Source organism: Malaclemys terrapin, chromosome 5 (assembly GCF_027887155.1).
Source record: "Malaclemys terrapin pileata isolate rMalTer1 chromosome 5, rMalTer1.hap1, whole genome shotgun sequence".
NCBI classification, from domain to species: Eukaryota; Metazoa; Chordata; order Testudines; family Emydidae; genus Malaclemys; species Malaclemys terrapin.
This window is the reverse complement of record NC_071509.1, coordinates 69,783,683-69,801,530: the sequence shown is the minus strand read 5'-3', so window position 1 is coordinate 69,801,530 and position 17,848 is coordinate 69,783,683.

The following is a 17,848-nucleotide window of genomic DNA, read 5'->3' as shown; positions in this document are numbered from 1 at the left end:
CCTTCTCTCAAGAAGTATTGACTATCTCTGCTAGTGATTGTCTCAGATAGCTAGTGATTGTCTCAGATAGTCTCCATATGACATCACCAGCCAAGAAAGTCAGAGGTTTCTTTTATTTCCCCAATTGATTCCAATTGTGACAAAGACTGGTGAGTGTGGAGTGTGCGTGGGTTGTCTGTTTCTGAGGTTCTAATTTCTCTGATCCTGTACATCCCCGGGTATGTTACTACCTTTTCCCTTCTTTAGTCAGTTAATCATGTCAGTGGCTAAGGAAAAGGTGTAATTGCTTGATTAAGTAGTATTACTCTTCTGTCAAGTGGACTTTGTTTTTGTAATTCCCAAAGGTGAACTCCCGAGTTATTTAATTGGATAAAACTCCCACTGATTTCAGTAGGAGATTTTATCAAAGTAAGGTGTTCAGAATTTGGCCCAGTGCTCTTAATCTTTGTGAATACAAAGGCATAATAAAATATGAAGGTTCTACAACTGGAAATCCTGAGGAAGGCTATACATACTCCTATTCAGATAGAACTAGGCAGATTATTTTTCTTAATGATGAAAATCATTCACCTCATTGTGCCACTTATAACAGGCATCAAGGAATTACTTTCACCTCCTATTCATGAGGATAATGAGTTCACAAGGATAAAATCTAATGACTCCCCTGCAACTACTTCATTTGGAACATCTCTCTGCTTCAGTTTGATTCAATGTGACTTTATTGGCATGACAGGTAAGGGGGCTACCCTTCTGAGTTGGAGCAGCAAGGAATGCATAAGGGGAGAGTGCTAATGAGGAAAATATGGTACAAAGTCCAGCTCAGTGTGTCATGAACGAATTGAACTGACATGGCAAAGAATGTGAAAAGACACTTTTCAGTTGTTTATATACCAATTCCAGGAATCTGGGTAACAAGCAAAAATATCTGGGAATTCTCATTGATGAAAAGAAATTTGATATAATTGGCATTAATGAAGCCAGGTGGGATGATTTGCTTGATTGGAATGTTAAAAATATTGCTTACAACCTGTTCAGAAAGGATAAAATGTGTAAAAGAAGTGTGCATGTCTAGATTAAAGACACCATTGCCTGTAACTCAGAATCACAGGATCTTGAATGCATATAGTTCACAATGCTAACTAATAAAGCCCAGGAGAGGGTATTGGTAGGAGTCTTTTACAGACCACTGTATCAAACTAGAGAACGGGATGAGTTTATTTCTTAAACACCTGCCTGTAATGTGTGGAAAGAAAATTAGTGTTGCTATGGGCCACTTAAATTTGGGAGATGTATGCTGGCGGTCTCAGTCAGAAGTAAAACATCATTAGTAAAACATTTCTAATGGTACATCTACACTTTGAGCTGGAGATGTGATTTCCAGCTCAAGGAGACATACACACGGTAGCTCTGATTGAACTTGTGTACAAAAAATAGAAATGTAGCCACAGTATATTAAGCAAGCTGCCCAAGTACTATCCTCTCTGAGATTCCAGGTACATACTCAGGAGGCTAGCCCCTCCCACCATTCACACCACATTGGTACTCTTCTATTTTTAGCATGCGATGTCTCCTCAAGATGAAAATTACACCTCCAGCTCAAAGTGTAGTCATACCAAGAATTATAGATAATTATTTTCTAACACAAAAGGTATTGCACCTAGCACAAAGTAACTTGTTTTACATCTCATTACAATGAATAAAGATGAAGTAATTACTGGTTATTGGTGGTTGCCAAGTGATCATGACCTGATTACATCCAATGTGGGGAAACAGAGGACAGTGCTAACCAGTGACTTATAGCTAGTTGTTACTTCAAAGGGACTAATTTTCCAAAGATGAAAATGGAGTGAAATTGACTGAGAGGGAAAAAATTTTGCAGAAAAATTTGAATGATAATTGGGAATTCTTTACAAAGAGTTATTAGAAGGCCAAAAAAGCCATAATTTCCCAAATAGGTAGCAATCAATATAAATTTGAAAGTATAAAGAGTAGAAAATTTATATGGGAAAATAAGATGTCAGAGAAAAATCCGGGCTGGCTGGAGTAAAGACAATAAGAAGGAGTTTAAGTATATTAGGAACAAATAAATTCTATCAGCAGAAGGTTGATAAGTCTATAAATAGTGTTAGACGATGTGGTTGCCTGCAAAAGCAGGGAAGCAGACTTGATGACATAAGAGGTCCTTTCCAGTCCTATGTTCTTATGTATAGGCCCATTACTAGATGGAGATGGTAAAATTATTAATAAAGATGCAGAAAAGGCAGAAGTGTTCCATATATATACACACACACACACACACACACACACACACACACACACACACACACTCTGGTTTTTGGAAAGAAGCAGAATATGTACTCATATCATATAAGGATTGTGAAATCCTTTTACATTAAGGGAGGGAGGAAAGGAAAGAGTTAAGTGGAAACTCATTAGAGCAGGGGCATAAAGAAGACAGGAGGGAGAAAAAATTATTTTTCTCTTTCCAGACCTGGGAGATAACAGACTCAGCAAGTGTCCTGGCCCAGGTAACACTGGAGCTAGGAAACTTTCCATCTTGTTTATTAAGGTCTACAATGCTTTTGAGAGTCTCTGTAACTTAAAGATAGTTTTTCTCAGCTGAAGTAAGCTGTCTTTTGCCATTTTGCTCTTATTCTTGGAGGAATTGAAAGAAAGCTTTGGTTCTGTCTTCTTGTATGTTGGGCTAGGGTGGAGAAATGCTCTTCACAAAGGTCCATAGACTATAGAGTGGCAGGATGCAGTATTTTTTATTATTCCCTGTGACTATAGCCAAGGCAACACTCATACAGAACTATTTTTGTATCTATATAGAGCAATGTTTACAAGTATTTCTCACCATTGAGCTGCTACTGGTGCCATCCTGCACTGCTGCAGGTGCTGAGATGAGCTGGGGGAACAGACTTGGATGGGAGTAGGAAACAAAGGTGGTAAGGAGTCATGATGGGGGCTAGGCATAGATAGGGAACAGAAACTGGAAGGGCCATTGCATTGTGTCATGCTCTTTGAACTTAGAATATGAGGGGTCTTGGAGAATGGGGCCCAGGGGACTGGAAGGCATACAAAGTGGTTTGGAAGGAAGTGTAGGGAACCAGGGGATGGGAGGCATGGACATGGAGTATAGGAGACTTGGAGAAGAATGGAGGGGCACAGGGAAAGGCAGAGCCTTTCATTCATATTTAAAGCTTTCCAAGCATACAATCTTCTAAATATAAAATGCCAATCCCCTAAAGTTTCCAAGGTCAATCAAAATTCCTCCTCTCGCCCTCCATTCCCCTCTGCCATCCACTGCCCCCATAACACATCCAGTATAATGCCTCCCACCCACCCCCAACCATGCAAGCACACACAAGTCCAGGGGGATCTAGTAAAGCATGCAGGAGGGAAGTCCTGTTTTTGTGGCCTCCTTTGAGAGAAGGCTGTTAACAGGCAAGGTGCCATAGTGCTAGCATAGTAACTGGGTTTTGTAGGACGAATACAACTGTTTGTTGTGCACTGCAAATAGCTTCCTCTGTGCAGCAATCACCTTTTAATATGGGCCTCTTAAGCTCGGTTGAAGCAGGCCTCTCTTCCTATGGCCCTTAATGCCAGCCTGGTTTAAATTCTTGGTGCTCATTCAAAATTCAGGAAAAATCCTAAACAGAAATATTAAAAAAGAGTTAAGGTTTCAATGGAATCCTGCAGATTCCACCTAAACAAATTACACTTTCAAAAACTAGTGTAAACCATAACCCATCCCCAAACATATCCCTTTTCTTGACAAAACTGAAATTTTGAAAAGAAAATCATGTTATTTTCTTCTGCTATTTTTGCTCTTTTTCTTCTATACCAGCTGTTTGTTGATTTTGATAATTAAACTGAATTAACACATGACTAACTATTGTTTGAGTGCCCAGTCTGACATTTAAATATTTCCCCCTCATTTGTCATTATGCCATTTTTTATGGATAGACTTCACAGCTGTTAAGTATATTAAAAGATGGACAAATAAACTAGTTGGTTAGTTGGAATTTCTACCACATTCTACAATAGTTGCCCTATTTTCAAGCTTTCTGCTGAAGTTCAGTCTTATTTATACATGCCTCTTGCAGTTAGCCAAAGACATATTACTGAGATGGTTCTAGCTCCTTTCTACAGAACTTTGAATGAGTAACAGAGAATACTGATCTTTTTCAAAGTGCACTTTACATTAAGACCAGATACAGTAGGCTAGTAAGCAGTTTTTGTGCTTAATGCTCAGCCTCTGGCAATCTATACCCACAAAGAGTGACTCCTTAGTCAAGTGTAAGCAGATTAAAAATGTAGGGCCTGATCCTTACCCGCATAGCTCCTTTGAAGTCATTGGTGCTACATTAATTTGCATCTTCTGAGACTCTAACCTACAGACATTATTTTTTTAATCTTCAGCTCTTTAAAAAAAACTCAGAGGCATTCATGGGCCATTATTGCTCTACTTCAGCGGTGAACAGCAGCAGCATTTTACATTGATCTGTTCAACTGTAGAAAAGCTTTTATTGTTATGTTGGGCTTTTTGAATTGTGATGTATACCCCAGTTATGATTCAATGCTGCCCTCAGATACAATACATATCTCCCTAACTGATAAAATCAGCTATCGTAAGTACAGTAATTAATATTAAAAATACATAGTGATGCTTGCCTGCTTATTAGCATGTGGAAGTGGACTCTTAAATAACATTATTCAACATGACCACGTTAGTGTCTGTGATCCTGATCCTACAATGAGCTCCATGTGGGCAGGGCCCCATTGCTTACATCGGAGTCTGTTTGTACACAGTTCATTGAAAGACCAAGGCCTGGTTGCTTATTCAGGCATCAGGGGAAAATGTGCACTCAACTCTCATTGAACTAACTTGACCCAATAGCAGGTATACCACTTAAGCCTTCAATTTCACCCAGCCTTAGATACGGCCCTCTTGTTCAAATTGTTTTTATTAAGGATAGAAATAATCTGGATGGAGTCCCATAAGCAGAGGCAATCTCTGAATCCCTTTCTTGTGTATGGGGCCAGAAATTATGTTATATCTTTTTGTTTCCTTATTTGTATTAATATGCCCCTTGTAATAGCTGAATATTCATGTACACAAGTTTGTTTATATATGGGTGTGTGTGTGTGTGTGTACTGAACCAGTCTCCCAGCTCCGGTTCCTGTGTACACACACACACACACACACACACACACACACACAATTATAACACACACACAATTACAGAGTGCACCTTGCCATGCAGGTCAACAAACGGTGGTTTGATCCACGCTAGTGTGGGAAGCAAATTTCAAAGTTGAAAGTCCTTCACTGAGAATTCCATGCCAGCAGCCTACAGGCATTGAAACCTAGAAACTGTAGCTTGAATGCCTCAACTGACCTTAACTGTCACATTGGAGCATGAGGAAAAAGGCCATTCCTCTGATACCTAGGACCTAAACCATATAAGATTTTATATATCTATATAGCACCTCAAGGTGCAGCTCAGCCAGAGCCAAGGGTTTGTCTTTTTAACAAAAAAAAAAAAAAAAATCAATTTTGGTAATGAAAAGAATTATGCACCCCTTAAAAAAGGAACCAGAGCTGGGAGACTGGTTCAGTGACTGATAAGGAAGGGAAAAGAGTCAGTGACCTCCTTATTCAGTGCACAGGATGAACCTGCTCTGGGGTTGAATCGGGGTTGTGGAAATAAAGGAGGCTGTTTTCTCTAGGACCCCAGCCTCCTTTATTGCAGAAAGTGGAAGTTGTGTAGTGAATGAGGCAGTGGGCTGAAGGACAGTTTCACAGTTAAGGCAGTAGAATGCTTCCCTGGAAAACTGTATTCTGTCCCTACTGCACCAAAATTTTCATAATTAGTAACTATTTTGCGTTTCTCATTTTCTGAGATACCTGGGGTCTGATTTGCAGAAGTGCTGGATGCTCACAACTGGAACTGAAGTTGATTGGAGCTATGCTTTGAATGTTATAAAGTGATAGAAAAATGCTAAGTAGTCTGAAGACTCAGGACCTAGGTGTCTCAAGTTAGGCACCCAAAATTAGCAGCCACATTTTACAATTTGGCCATAATCTCTCCTTGCCTCAGTTCTCCAGCTGTGAAATGGGGATAATAATAAAACCTATTCATAGAGTCATACAATATTAGGGTTGGAAGAGACCTCAGGAGGTCATCTAGTCCAATCCCCTGCTCAAAGCAGGACCAACACCAACTAAATGATTCCAGCCAAGGCTTTGTCAAGCCGGGCCTTAAAAACCTCTAAGGAAGGAGATTCCACCACCTCCCTAGATAACCCATTCGAGTGCTTCACCACCCTCCTAGTGAAATAGTGTTTCCTAATATCCAATGTAGACCTCCACCACTGCAACTTGAGACCATTGCTTCTTGTTCTGTCATCTGCCACCACTGAGAACAGCCTAGCTCCATCCTCTTTGGAACCCCCCTTCAGGTAGTTGAAGTCTGCTATCAAATCCCCCCTCACTCTTCTCTTCTGCGGACTAAAAAACCCCAGTTCCCTTAGTCTCTCCTCATAAGCCATGTGCCCCAGCCCCCTAATCATTTTTGTTGCCCTCCGCTGGATTCTCTCCAATTTGTCCACATCCCTTCTGTAGTGGGGGGTCCAAAACTGGATGCAATACTCCAGGTGTGCCCTCACCAGTGTTGAATAGAGGGGAATAATCACAATCTGCTGGCAGTGCTCCTACTAATACAGCCCAATATGCCATTGGCCTTCTTGGCAACAAGAGCACACTGCTGACTCATATCCAGCTTCTCATCCACTGTAATCCCCAGGTCCCTTTCTGCAGAACTGCTGCTTAGCCAGTCAGTCCCCAGCCTGTAGCAGTGCATGGGATTCTTCCTTCCTAAGAGCAGGACTCAGCATTTGTCCTTGTTGAACCTCATCAGATTTCTTTTGGCCCAATCCTCCAATTTGTCTAGGTCACTCTGGACCCTATCCCTACCCTCCAGCATATCTACCTTTCCCCCCAGCTTAGTGTCATCTGCAAACTTGCTGAGGGTGCAATTAATCCCATCATCCAGATCATTAATAAAGCTGTTGAACAAAACTGGACCCAGGACCAACCCCTGGGGCACTCTGCTTGATATCGGCTGCCAACTAGACATCGAGCCGTTGATCACTACCCGTTGAGCCTGACAATCTAGCCAGCTTTCTAGCCACCTTATAGTCCATTCATCCAATCCATACTTTTTTAACTTGCTGAGAAGAATACTGTGGGAGACCATATCAAAAGCTTTGCTAAATTCAAGATATATCACATCCACCGCTTTCCCTATATTCACAGAGCCAGTTATCTCATCATAGAAAGCAGGTCAGGCATGAAACTTGCTGTTAGGACTGAGATCCCCACTTTGAACTTTAGGGTACAAATGTAGGGGCCTGCGTGAAAAACTTTTAAGCTTAACTACCAGCTTAGCTCTGGTTCGGCTGCCACCATTAATGGATTTCCTCCCTGGGAAGCCTTGAAAAACCCTCACCAAATCCCTGGTGAAAACAAATCCAAAACCCCTTGGATTTTAAAACAAGGAGAAATTAACCATTCCCCTCCTTCCTCCCACCAACTCCTGGTGAATTAGTTCCAACCCCCCCCCTGGGATCTACAACAGGGAGAAATTAACCATCCCCCCTCCTTTCTCCCACCAACTTCTGGTGAATCAAGATCCAAAACCCCTTTGGATCTAAAACAAGGAAAAATTAATTAGGTTCTTAAAAAGAAGGTTTTTAATTAAAGAAAAAGGTAAAAAATCATCTCTGTAAAATCAGTATGGAAATTAACCTTACAGGGTAATCAAACTTAAAGAACTCAGAGGACTCCCCTCTAGTCTCAGGTTTAAAGTACAGCAAACAAAGATAAACACTCTAGTAAAAGGTACATTTACAAGTTGAGAAAAACAAAGGAAAACTAACACGCCTTGCCTGGCTATTTACTTACAAGTTTGAAATAGGAGAGGCTTGTTTAGAAAGATGTGGAGAACCTGGATTGATGTCTGGTCCCTCTCAGTCCCCGAGAACGAACACACTCCCAAACAAAGAACACAAACAAAAGCCTTCCCCCCCCAAGATTTGAAAGTATCTTGTCCCCTTATTGGTCCTTTAGGTCAGATGCCAGCCAGGTTACCTGAACTTCTTAACCCTTTACAGGGAAAAGGATTTTGGAGTCTCTGGCCAGGAGGGATTTATAGTACTGTACACAGGACAGCTATTACCCTTCCCTTTATAGTTATGACACGCCCCCCAAATCACAGATAGTGTTGGATGTTTGGTTCCACACTGGCTGTGATTTCTTCCTGGAGTTTTAGGAGAAAACAGAGTTAATAAGACACATGTACCTTTAGACATACTACTGATTATATAAAAACTAACAATATGTTTTATTCCAAAAACAATTGTTAACCAGTTAACTCTGGGAAACTTTCCCAGGAGAGTGCATCAGCCACTTTGTTAGAAGCTTTCGAAATGTGTTGTATTTCAAAATTAAAATTTTGGAGAGCTAAACTCCACCGAAGAAGTTTTTTGTTATTTCCCTTGGCGGTATGAAGCCACTGTAGCGCAGCATGGTCTGTTTGTAGTTGGAAACGCCGTTCCCAAACATATGGGCGTAGCTTTTCCAGCGCGTACACAATGGCATAGCATTCCTTTTTGCTGATTGACCAATGGCTTTTCCTTTTAGACAGTTTTTTACTGAGAAATACGACAGGATGGAATTTTTGATCCGGTTCCTCCTGCATTAAAACTGCTTTCACGCCTTGCTTAGACGCATTTGTGGTTACTTGGAACGGTTTGTTAAAGTTTGGGGCCCTTAGCACAGGGTCAGACATGAGTGTTGCCTTAAGCTGGTTAAAGGCCTTTTGACACTTATTAGTTCACTGAACTGCATTTGGCTGTTTTTTTTTGGTTAGGTTTGTCAGCGGGGCGGCGATTTGGCTGTAGTGGGGTACAAATCGCCTATAATATTCAGCCAAGCCTAAGAAGGATTGGACCTGTTTTTTAGACTTTGGAACCGGCCACTTTTGGATAGCATTCACTTTGGCCTGTATGGGATTTATAGTTTTTTGACCCACCTGGTGCCCCAGGTAAGTTACTTTGTTTTGGCCTATTTGACACTTTTTAGCCTTAACAGTTAGTTTTGCCTGCTGGATGCGCTCGAAAACTTTTTTCAGGTGCTCCATGTGCTTTGCCCATGAATTAGAAAAAATGGCCACATTATTGAGGTAGGCAACTGCAGATTTTCCCAATTCCACTAGGAGACCATCTACAAGTTTTTGGAAGGTGGCGGGTGCATTTTGCAACCCGAAAGGGAGTACATTGAATTCATACACCCCTGCCTGGGTGACGAAGGCTGACCTTTTCTTAGCGGGTTTATCTAGTGGTACTTGCCAGTACCCCTTGGTTAAGTCTAAAGTAGAGATGAATTGGGCATGTCCCAATTTCTCCAATAGCTCATTTGTGCGTGGCATTGGATAGTTGTTAGGACGAGTTACAGCATTTAGCTTACGGTAGTCCACGCAAAAGCGTATTTTCCCATCTGGTTTGGGAACTAGAACCACTGGAGATGCCCATGCACTCTTAGAGGGGCGGATTATACCCATTTGTAGCATGTTCTGGATTTTCCTTTGTATAGCAGTTTTGGCATGAGGTGACTCCCGGTAGGGTGGGGTTCTAATAGGGTGAGCATTACCTGTGTTAATGGAGTGGTATGCCCGTTTGGTTCATTCTGGAGTGGCTGAGAAAATTGGTGCAAAGCTTGTGCACAGCTTCTTGATTTGCTGTTGCTGCAGACGTTCAAGGGTTATGGAGAGGTTCACCTCTTTCACGCCACCATCCTTTTTTTTTTTTGTAGTAGACACCTTTAGGCCACTTCGCGTCATTTGTTTCCTGGGCTGTAAACTGGCAAACGTTTAATTCTCTGGAATAAAAGGGCTTAAGAGAATTAACATGGTATACCTTAGGCTTTATGTTGGAGGTGGGGGAGGCTATGAGATAGTTAACAGCTTTTAGGCGCTCCTGGACCGTGAATGGTTCTTCCCACGACGCTTCCATTTTATGGGCCTGGATTGCCTTTAAGACCATGACTTGGTCTTCTACTTTGAAGGACCGTTCTTTGGAATGTTTATTATACCAGGCCTTTTGCTCTTTCTGAGCATCCTTTAGGTTTTCTTTAGCAAGGGCCAAAGAATGTCGGAGGGTGTTTTGTAGGTTGCTTACAAAGTCTAGAATGTTTGTTCCTGGAGAAGGCGTAAACCCCTCCCATTGCTGCTTTACCAACTGTAATGGCCCCTTAACCTTACGGCCATACACAAGTTCAAATGGTGAAAACCCTAAACTGGGATGTGGTACAGCCCTGTAGGCAAAAAGCAACTGCTGCAACACGAGGTTCCAATTATTGGAGTGTTTATTTACAAATTTACGTATTATGGCCCCCAAAGTTTTATTAAACCTTTCCACCAGGCCATTGGTTTTATGGTGTTAAGGGGAGGCAACCAAGTGATTTACCCCATGAGCTTCCCACAGGTTTTTTATGGTTCCTGCCAGGAAGTTAGTTCCCGAATCTGTAAGGATGTCGGAGGGCCAACCTACCCTGGCAAAAATGTCTGTTAATGCCTGGCACACACTTTTAGCCCTGGTGTTGCTTAAGGGTACTGCTTCCGGCCATTGGGTAGCAAAATTCATGAAAGTTAGTACGTACTGCTTTTCTCTGGGTGTCTTCTTTGGGAAAGGACCCAGAATATCCACAGCTACGCGCTGAAATGGGACCTTAATTATGGGTAGTGGCTGGAGAGGGGCTTTAACCTGGTTTTGGGGTTTTTTCACTCGTTGGCACACCTCACAAGACCGGACATAATTAGCAACGTTCTTGCCCATTCCCTCCCAGTGGAAGGACTTTCCCAACCGGTTTTTGGTTTTGTTCACCCCAGAATGGCCACTGGGATGATTATGGGCTAAGCTCAAGAGCTTTACCCGATACTTAGTGGGAACTACCAACTGCCTTTGAGGATGCCAGTCTTCCTGGTGCCCACCAGAAAGAGTTTTCTTGTATAAAAGTTCTTGTTTTACAACAAACCGGGATCGGTTAGAAGAGCTGAGAGGCGGTGGGGTGCTTCGCGCCGCCGCCCAAGCTTTCTGAAGGCTGTTATTTGCTTCCTGCTCGGCCTGGAACTGTTTCCTTGATGCTGGAGACATCAGTTCCTCCTTGGACTGTGGACTGGGGCTTGGTTCCTCTGGAAGCGATGCAGGTGCTGGGGCTGTTTTCATTGACTGTGAACCGCTGTCCGCTGGTGCACTATGTGGTAACTCAGGCTCTGGCTGAGCCTCTTGGGTAGGGTTATTTGATGCTTCTGCCAGTTCAGGCTCGCTGGTGCCCTCTGGCGTTGGAGTTGTAGACGGGTTTGCAAGCGCTGGACTCAGGGCTGGCAATGGTTCTGGTGCTGGTTGCGTTGCCAGTTTTGGTTCTGGGACTGGTTTTGGCTGGGTTTCTGGGATTGGATCCACTACGGCTGTTGCAGTCGTTGGCAGGGGATCCAGTTCCACCACCTTTGTTTGGGTCTTCGGTAACACAGACGGGGCCCTGGTGGACGGCTCAGGAACAGGGATGGGGGTGAAAGCTTGCTTAGCCTGGCTGCGGGTGACTATTCCCACCCCCTTGGCTAGCTTCACATGGTTGGCCAAATCTTCCCCCAGCAGCATGGGAATGGGATAATTGTCATAGACTGCAAAAGTCCACATTTCTGACCAGCCCTTGTACTGGACATGCAACGTGGCTGTAGGCAAGGTTACAGATTGTGACACGAAGGGTTGAATTGTTACTGTAGCCTCTGGGTTGATGAGTTTGGGGTCCACTAGGGATTGGTGGATAGTTGACACTTGAGCCCCAGTGTCCCTCCAAGCGGTAACCTTCCTTCCGCCCACTTTCAAGGTTTCCCTTCGCTTCGAGAGTATGAGAGAGGCATCTGGGTTTGGGGATCTTTGGTGTGATTGGGGTGTAATGAACTGTAATTGGTTGGGGTTCTTGGGGCAGTGAGCCTTTATATGTCCCAGTTCATTACATTTAAAACATTGCCCTGCTAAGGTATCACCGGGACGAGGTTGGTTGGTGGAGACTGGTGTGGTGGGGTGAGAAGGCGTCTGGGGTTTCCCTTGGGATGTGGGTGGGGCCTTGGGTTGTCCCCGGTGGTAAGGTTTTGTTTCGGCTTGCCCCTTCTGATATTCGCTCCAACTGCTACTAGTTTTTTTTTTTTCTGCCACCTCCACCCATTGGGCTCCAATCTCCCCCGCCTCAGTTACAGTTTTGGGCTTCCTATCTAGGATGTACCTTTTTATTTCCTCAGGAACACCCTCTAAAAACTGCTCCATTTTTACTAGGGAAAGCAGATCTTCCAGAGATTTAACATTTGCTCCTGATACCCAGGCATCACAATTTTTGTTAATGTGGTAGGCATGACGGGTAAATGACACATCCGGTTTCCACTTTAGGGCTCTGAACCGCCGACGGGCATGCTCGGGTGTTAGCCCCATTCTGAGTCTGGCCTTGTTTTTAAAAAGTTCATAACTGTTCATGTGTTCCTTAGGCATTTCAGCCGCCACCTCTGCTAAGGGTCCACTGAGCTGCGGCCTCAGCTCTACCATGTACTGGTCTGCAGTGATGCTGTATCCAAGGCAGGCCCTTTCAAAATTTTCTAAGAAGGCCTCAGTATCATCGCCTGCCTTGTAGATGGGGAATTTTCTGGGATGGGAAGTGGTACCTGGAGGGGGGTTGTTAGCATTGGCTGGTGCATCCTGCTTAGCCTTTGCTACTTCCAGTTCATGCTTTTTTTCTTTTTCTCTCTCCTCCATTTTTTTTTTTTTAGCTCCATCTTTTTTTTTTTTATTTTTATCTCTTTTTTTTTCAGCTCCATTTTTTTTTGTGGGCCTCCTCTTTGGCTTTTTCTTCTTTTTCTTTCTGCTCTGTCTCGAGTTTTGTTAATTGAAGCAGTTTCTGATGTTTTCTTTTATTTTTTTTTGCTTCTAGTTTGGCCAGTTCTATTTTGTTAGCTACTTCTTTGGTAGTCATTTTCCTGTTTTTTTGTGCTGGGTAACCCCCTTTGCAGTTGACAAACTGGGAAGCTCTCAGCTCTGGCTGCTGCAGAGTTAACAGTAACTTTCTAACTAGCTACTTCCGAGGATGTAAAAAGAAAAAAAAAAAACAATTCAGCTTGTAAATACCTTTTACCAGTCATTTGCTAATTGAACCCTTCTCTTAACAAAGGACCTGTAAAAAAAACTTAACACCTCTGCCTTCAGGCACGGAGAGATAAGATATGCATCTATCTACTTCCAGCTCGGCTTTCCAAGCAGCTAGAAGGAAAAAAAAATCTCACTGGCTTTTGGGTTTAAAATGATCCCACCGCTGCCACCATGTCAGGACTGAGATCCCCACTTTGAACTTTAGGGTACAAATGTAGGGGCCTGCGTGAAAAACTTCTAAGCTTAACTACCAGCTTAGCTCTGGTTCGGCTGCCACCATCAATGGATTCCCTCCCTGGGAAGCCTTGAAAAACCCTCACCAAATCCCTGGTGAAAACAAATCCAAAACCCCTTGGATTTTAAAACAAGGAGAAATTAACCATTCCCCTCCTTCCTCCCACCAACTCCTGGTGAATTAGTTCCAACCCCCCCCTGGGATCTACAACAGGGAGAAATTAACCATCCCCCCTCCTTCCTCCCACCAACTTCTGGTGAATCAAGATCCAAAACCCCTTTGGATCTAAAACAAGGAAAAATTAATCAGGTTCTTAAAAAGAAGGTTTTTAATTAAAGAAAAAGGTAAAAAAATCATCTCTGTAAAATCAGTATGGAAATTAACCTTACAGGGTAATCAAACTTAAAGAGCTCAGAGGACTCCCCTCTAGTCTCAGGTTTAAAGTACAGCAAACAAAGATAAACACTCTAGTAAAAGGTACATTTACAAGTTGAGAAAAACAAAGGAAAACTAACACGCCTTGCCTGGCTATTTACTTACAAGTTTGAAATAGGAGAGGCTTGTTTAGAAAGATGTGGAGAACCTGGATTGATGTCTGGTCCCTCTCAGTCCCCGAGAACGAACACACTCCCAAACAAAGAACACAAACAAAAGCCTTCCCCCCCCAAGATTTGAAAGTATCTTGTCCCCTTATTGGTCCTTTAGGTCAGATGCCAGCCAGGTTACCTGAACTTCTTAACCCTTTACAGGGAAAAGGATTTTGGAGTCTCTGGCCAGGAGGGATTTATAGTACTGTACACAGGACAGCTATTACCCTTCCCTTTATAGTTATGACACTTGCCCTTGGTGAATCCATGTTGACTGTTCCTGATCACCTTCCTCTCCTCCAAGTGCTTCAAAATGGATTCCTTGAGGACCTGCTCCATGATTTTGCCGAGGACTGAAGTCAGGCTGACCGGTCTTTAGTTCTCCGGGTTCTCTTTCTTCCCTTTTTTAAATATGGGCACTATATTTGCCTTTTTCCAATCGTCCGGGACCTCCCCCAGTCACCACAAATTTTCAAAGATAATGGCCAGTGGCTCTGCAATCACATCAGTCAACTCCCTCAGCACCCTTGGATGCATTAGATCTGGACCAATGGACTGGTGCACGTCCAGCTTTTCTAAATAGTCCTTAGCCTGGTCTTTCACTACTGAGGGCTGTTCACCTCCTCCCCATATTGTGTTGCCCAGTGCAGCAGTCTGGGAGCTGACCTTGTCTGTGAAGACCGAAGCAAAAAAATCATTGAGTACTTCAGCTTTTTCCACATCATCTGTCACTATGTTGCCTCCCTCATTCAGCAAGGGTCCCACACTTTCCCTGACCACCTTCTTGTTGCTAACATACCCGTAGAAATCCTTCTTGTTGTTCCCTTCTGGGTGTTGTGAAAATAAATTCATTAATGCTGTGAAGCACTCGGATAATATGGCAAGAGAACCGTGAAAAAACCCACAAGGAAGTTGATAGTTTTGTATTCAATGTAGGGTTTGGATGGTGTATGTTAAATAAGGCCGGGGGCACACATTGATTGGAGTAGATGACCTCCTGAGGTCTCTTCCAACCTTAATATTCTATGATTCTATGATTGAATGAGAAGGATTAAAATAAATATTGAATACCTACCTATTCACTGAATGAGGCAGGGATTCTGTGGGAACATGTGTTCATGTAATTAAAGTCTTACAATGCATATCCACAAGTGGGCCAAATTAAGGTTTCACAGGCAACCTTTATTCTGACATATATCCTAACTTGAGTGCTTGACTTTGCAACCTTAATGTTTTCTTAATGTTCTTTTTTGGATGTAAGTATAAAATATACAGTAACAAACATTTTGATCAAACTGCTGTGGTGGTTCTACTTTGTAGATATTTAATTTGAATCTCTTAGAGTCAGAAAACTAAGGATGTCTTTGGGCAAGAGTTTATTTTAACAATGAGGGATCATTTTGAGAAGAGACTTCATTCTATGATGCACCTTGCAAAGGTAACACAAAGGTTTCAGTTATGTTTTGTGCATGAAAGACTCCCCAGTACCAAAGTACTCTGGAGCATGAAAGTGTACATGCGCGCGCATACACACACAGAGAGATATGGAAGGGGCTTATTAACAAAGCTGCTTAAAACAAATCTAAGACCCCCTTTAAAGTCATGTGGCTGAGGCCAATATCACATATGGCCTAAAATTTTGTTTGTGACCTACTGCCTCACACTCTATTTTTATATGGAGTGTGATATGTTGAGTCCAGAAGATGGGGGCTGAAGGGAAAAGAGTAAATAATGTGTCTACAACTGGTGTGACTCTTTGTGCAGAGAATTAGGGAAATCGTTTCCAATTACATCTGAGGATGGAGGAATCTTCAATGCACCCTGATCAAGGCCATGATAAAGGGTGACATCCTGTTTCAGACTTAGCACCACACAGCACTAGAATTTGAACAGTAAATCACACATTAAAATCTGGGAATTCCTTGTGGCTGCAGGTTTGGCAGCATTGTCCAAACTGGCCGTGATTATTGTTATTGGAGGATACTAGCCTCTTTTGGGAAATATCATATTTGTGCATAGAAGGATTTACTTTGAAAAACATCTGGAATTATTTGCTGGCCAGGGCTTTGACACACGTGGGCAGAAAGCATAGCAATATAGTTCCCTTGAGCCTGCTCCCACTGAAGTCAATACAAAACTCTTACCGATATCAGCAGTGCAGGATCTGACCCATAGTTTCAACCTCTAGTTTCAGAAAAATGACTGTGTAAGAAACTTTGTATCAGCACTTTGAGATATATGAATTAAAAGTACTGTCTTCATATCTATCACTTTTAATCTTTTAAAATTTTGATCAGTATAGTTTACAGCACATAATATACATAAATATATTTGGGGTATATGTAATCCTTTGTAGTTGCATGAATAATGGCCATGTTAATTTACTAATATTTCACTTGTTCATAAATATGAATTTCCCCTTGAAAACTTAATAAATAAATGTTAATAAAATTAAAACTAAATTTAAAAACATTATCTTGTGAAAAATATATCAAGAAAACTACAAGTTAGATATGCTAATGTAATTCCCTAAACAGAATGAAAATCTCAACTTCAGCAGTGTCAACAAAAACATGTTTCTCTTCAAATTTAATTTCCATGAGAAACTGTGTTAAATTAAAACCTTCCAGTGCAGTGTCCTTCCATTTTTTGCATTTTTACTACCTAGAGATCAAACAGTTTGACACAGCAAAAATTCAAGTGAGTTAGGAAGAAATGCTGATTGGTTTGTTGGCTGGTGGCCGGGGGAATGTTATGACCAAGTAATTATGTGTTCTGGACAGATGTATTAACCAGGCTTCGGGCTGGAGCCACTGGATATTATTTTAGTCATAAGGCTAGGGGAACTGAATTATTTTCAAAGCGCTGGCTGGCTGGCTGACACTGCTTTAGTGATGCCTGTTCCAATGACTCTCTTTGGCAACAACTTCCAACGCTGCACTTATGACACAGTAAACAAAAACTACATTAAAGGTTTGTTTTTTAATCATAAAGGAGTTCAACATTTCCACTGAGTTGTTTTTTTGCTATTTATCAAGCAGCATTGAAGGCTTTTATAAAGCTTCCATCCCCGCTTTTCTTACCAAAGGACTGAAGCCATTTAACAAAAGTGTTGTAGATCTTCTCTACAAAATAATAAAAATTCTTCAGAATTCAAGGTTTTTATCACTTCACTGATTGGACCTTATCACTAAATCCACCTGGCCAAACTTTACTAACTCACTCACCTGAAGTGAGTAGTAATTTTTGACTGGCTTGTATAAAGTAAGGTTTGGGGGGATGCTTGTTTTTCATTATCTTTCATAAGGTAAAGTCATATTTTGTCAGGTGCTGGTAAATATTAAAACTATTTTGTGAGGCGCTGAGATCCTTTGTTGATGGGAACAGCTAAAGGAGGGAAAAGGAAAGAGACATCTACCTTAAATACATTCTAAGATGAAGCTCTGCCAAATTCGTTACCTCTTTCATTTGCCCCCCCAAAAAATTGTGTATGTAAAACTTCATAAATTGTAAATAGATATGCTAATAATTATAAAACATATTGCATGTGATGTTTGATATTTCACAATGCACTGTAAAATGTGTGTGATATAATGACAAGGCTATCAAAAATTATGATTTACAGCCTCAAAAGAAACAAAAAGTTCATTGATTTTTTTTTCCCAAGGTATTTAGTTCTCTCAACTAATTTGAAAATATAAATTGACAGATTTTATTTCTTTTAAATGTAACTATATCGCTGGTAGTTTTCTAGGGAAATAGACTA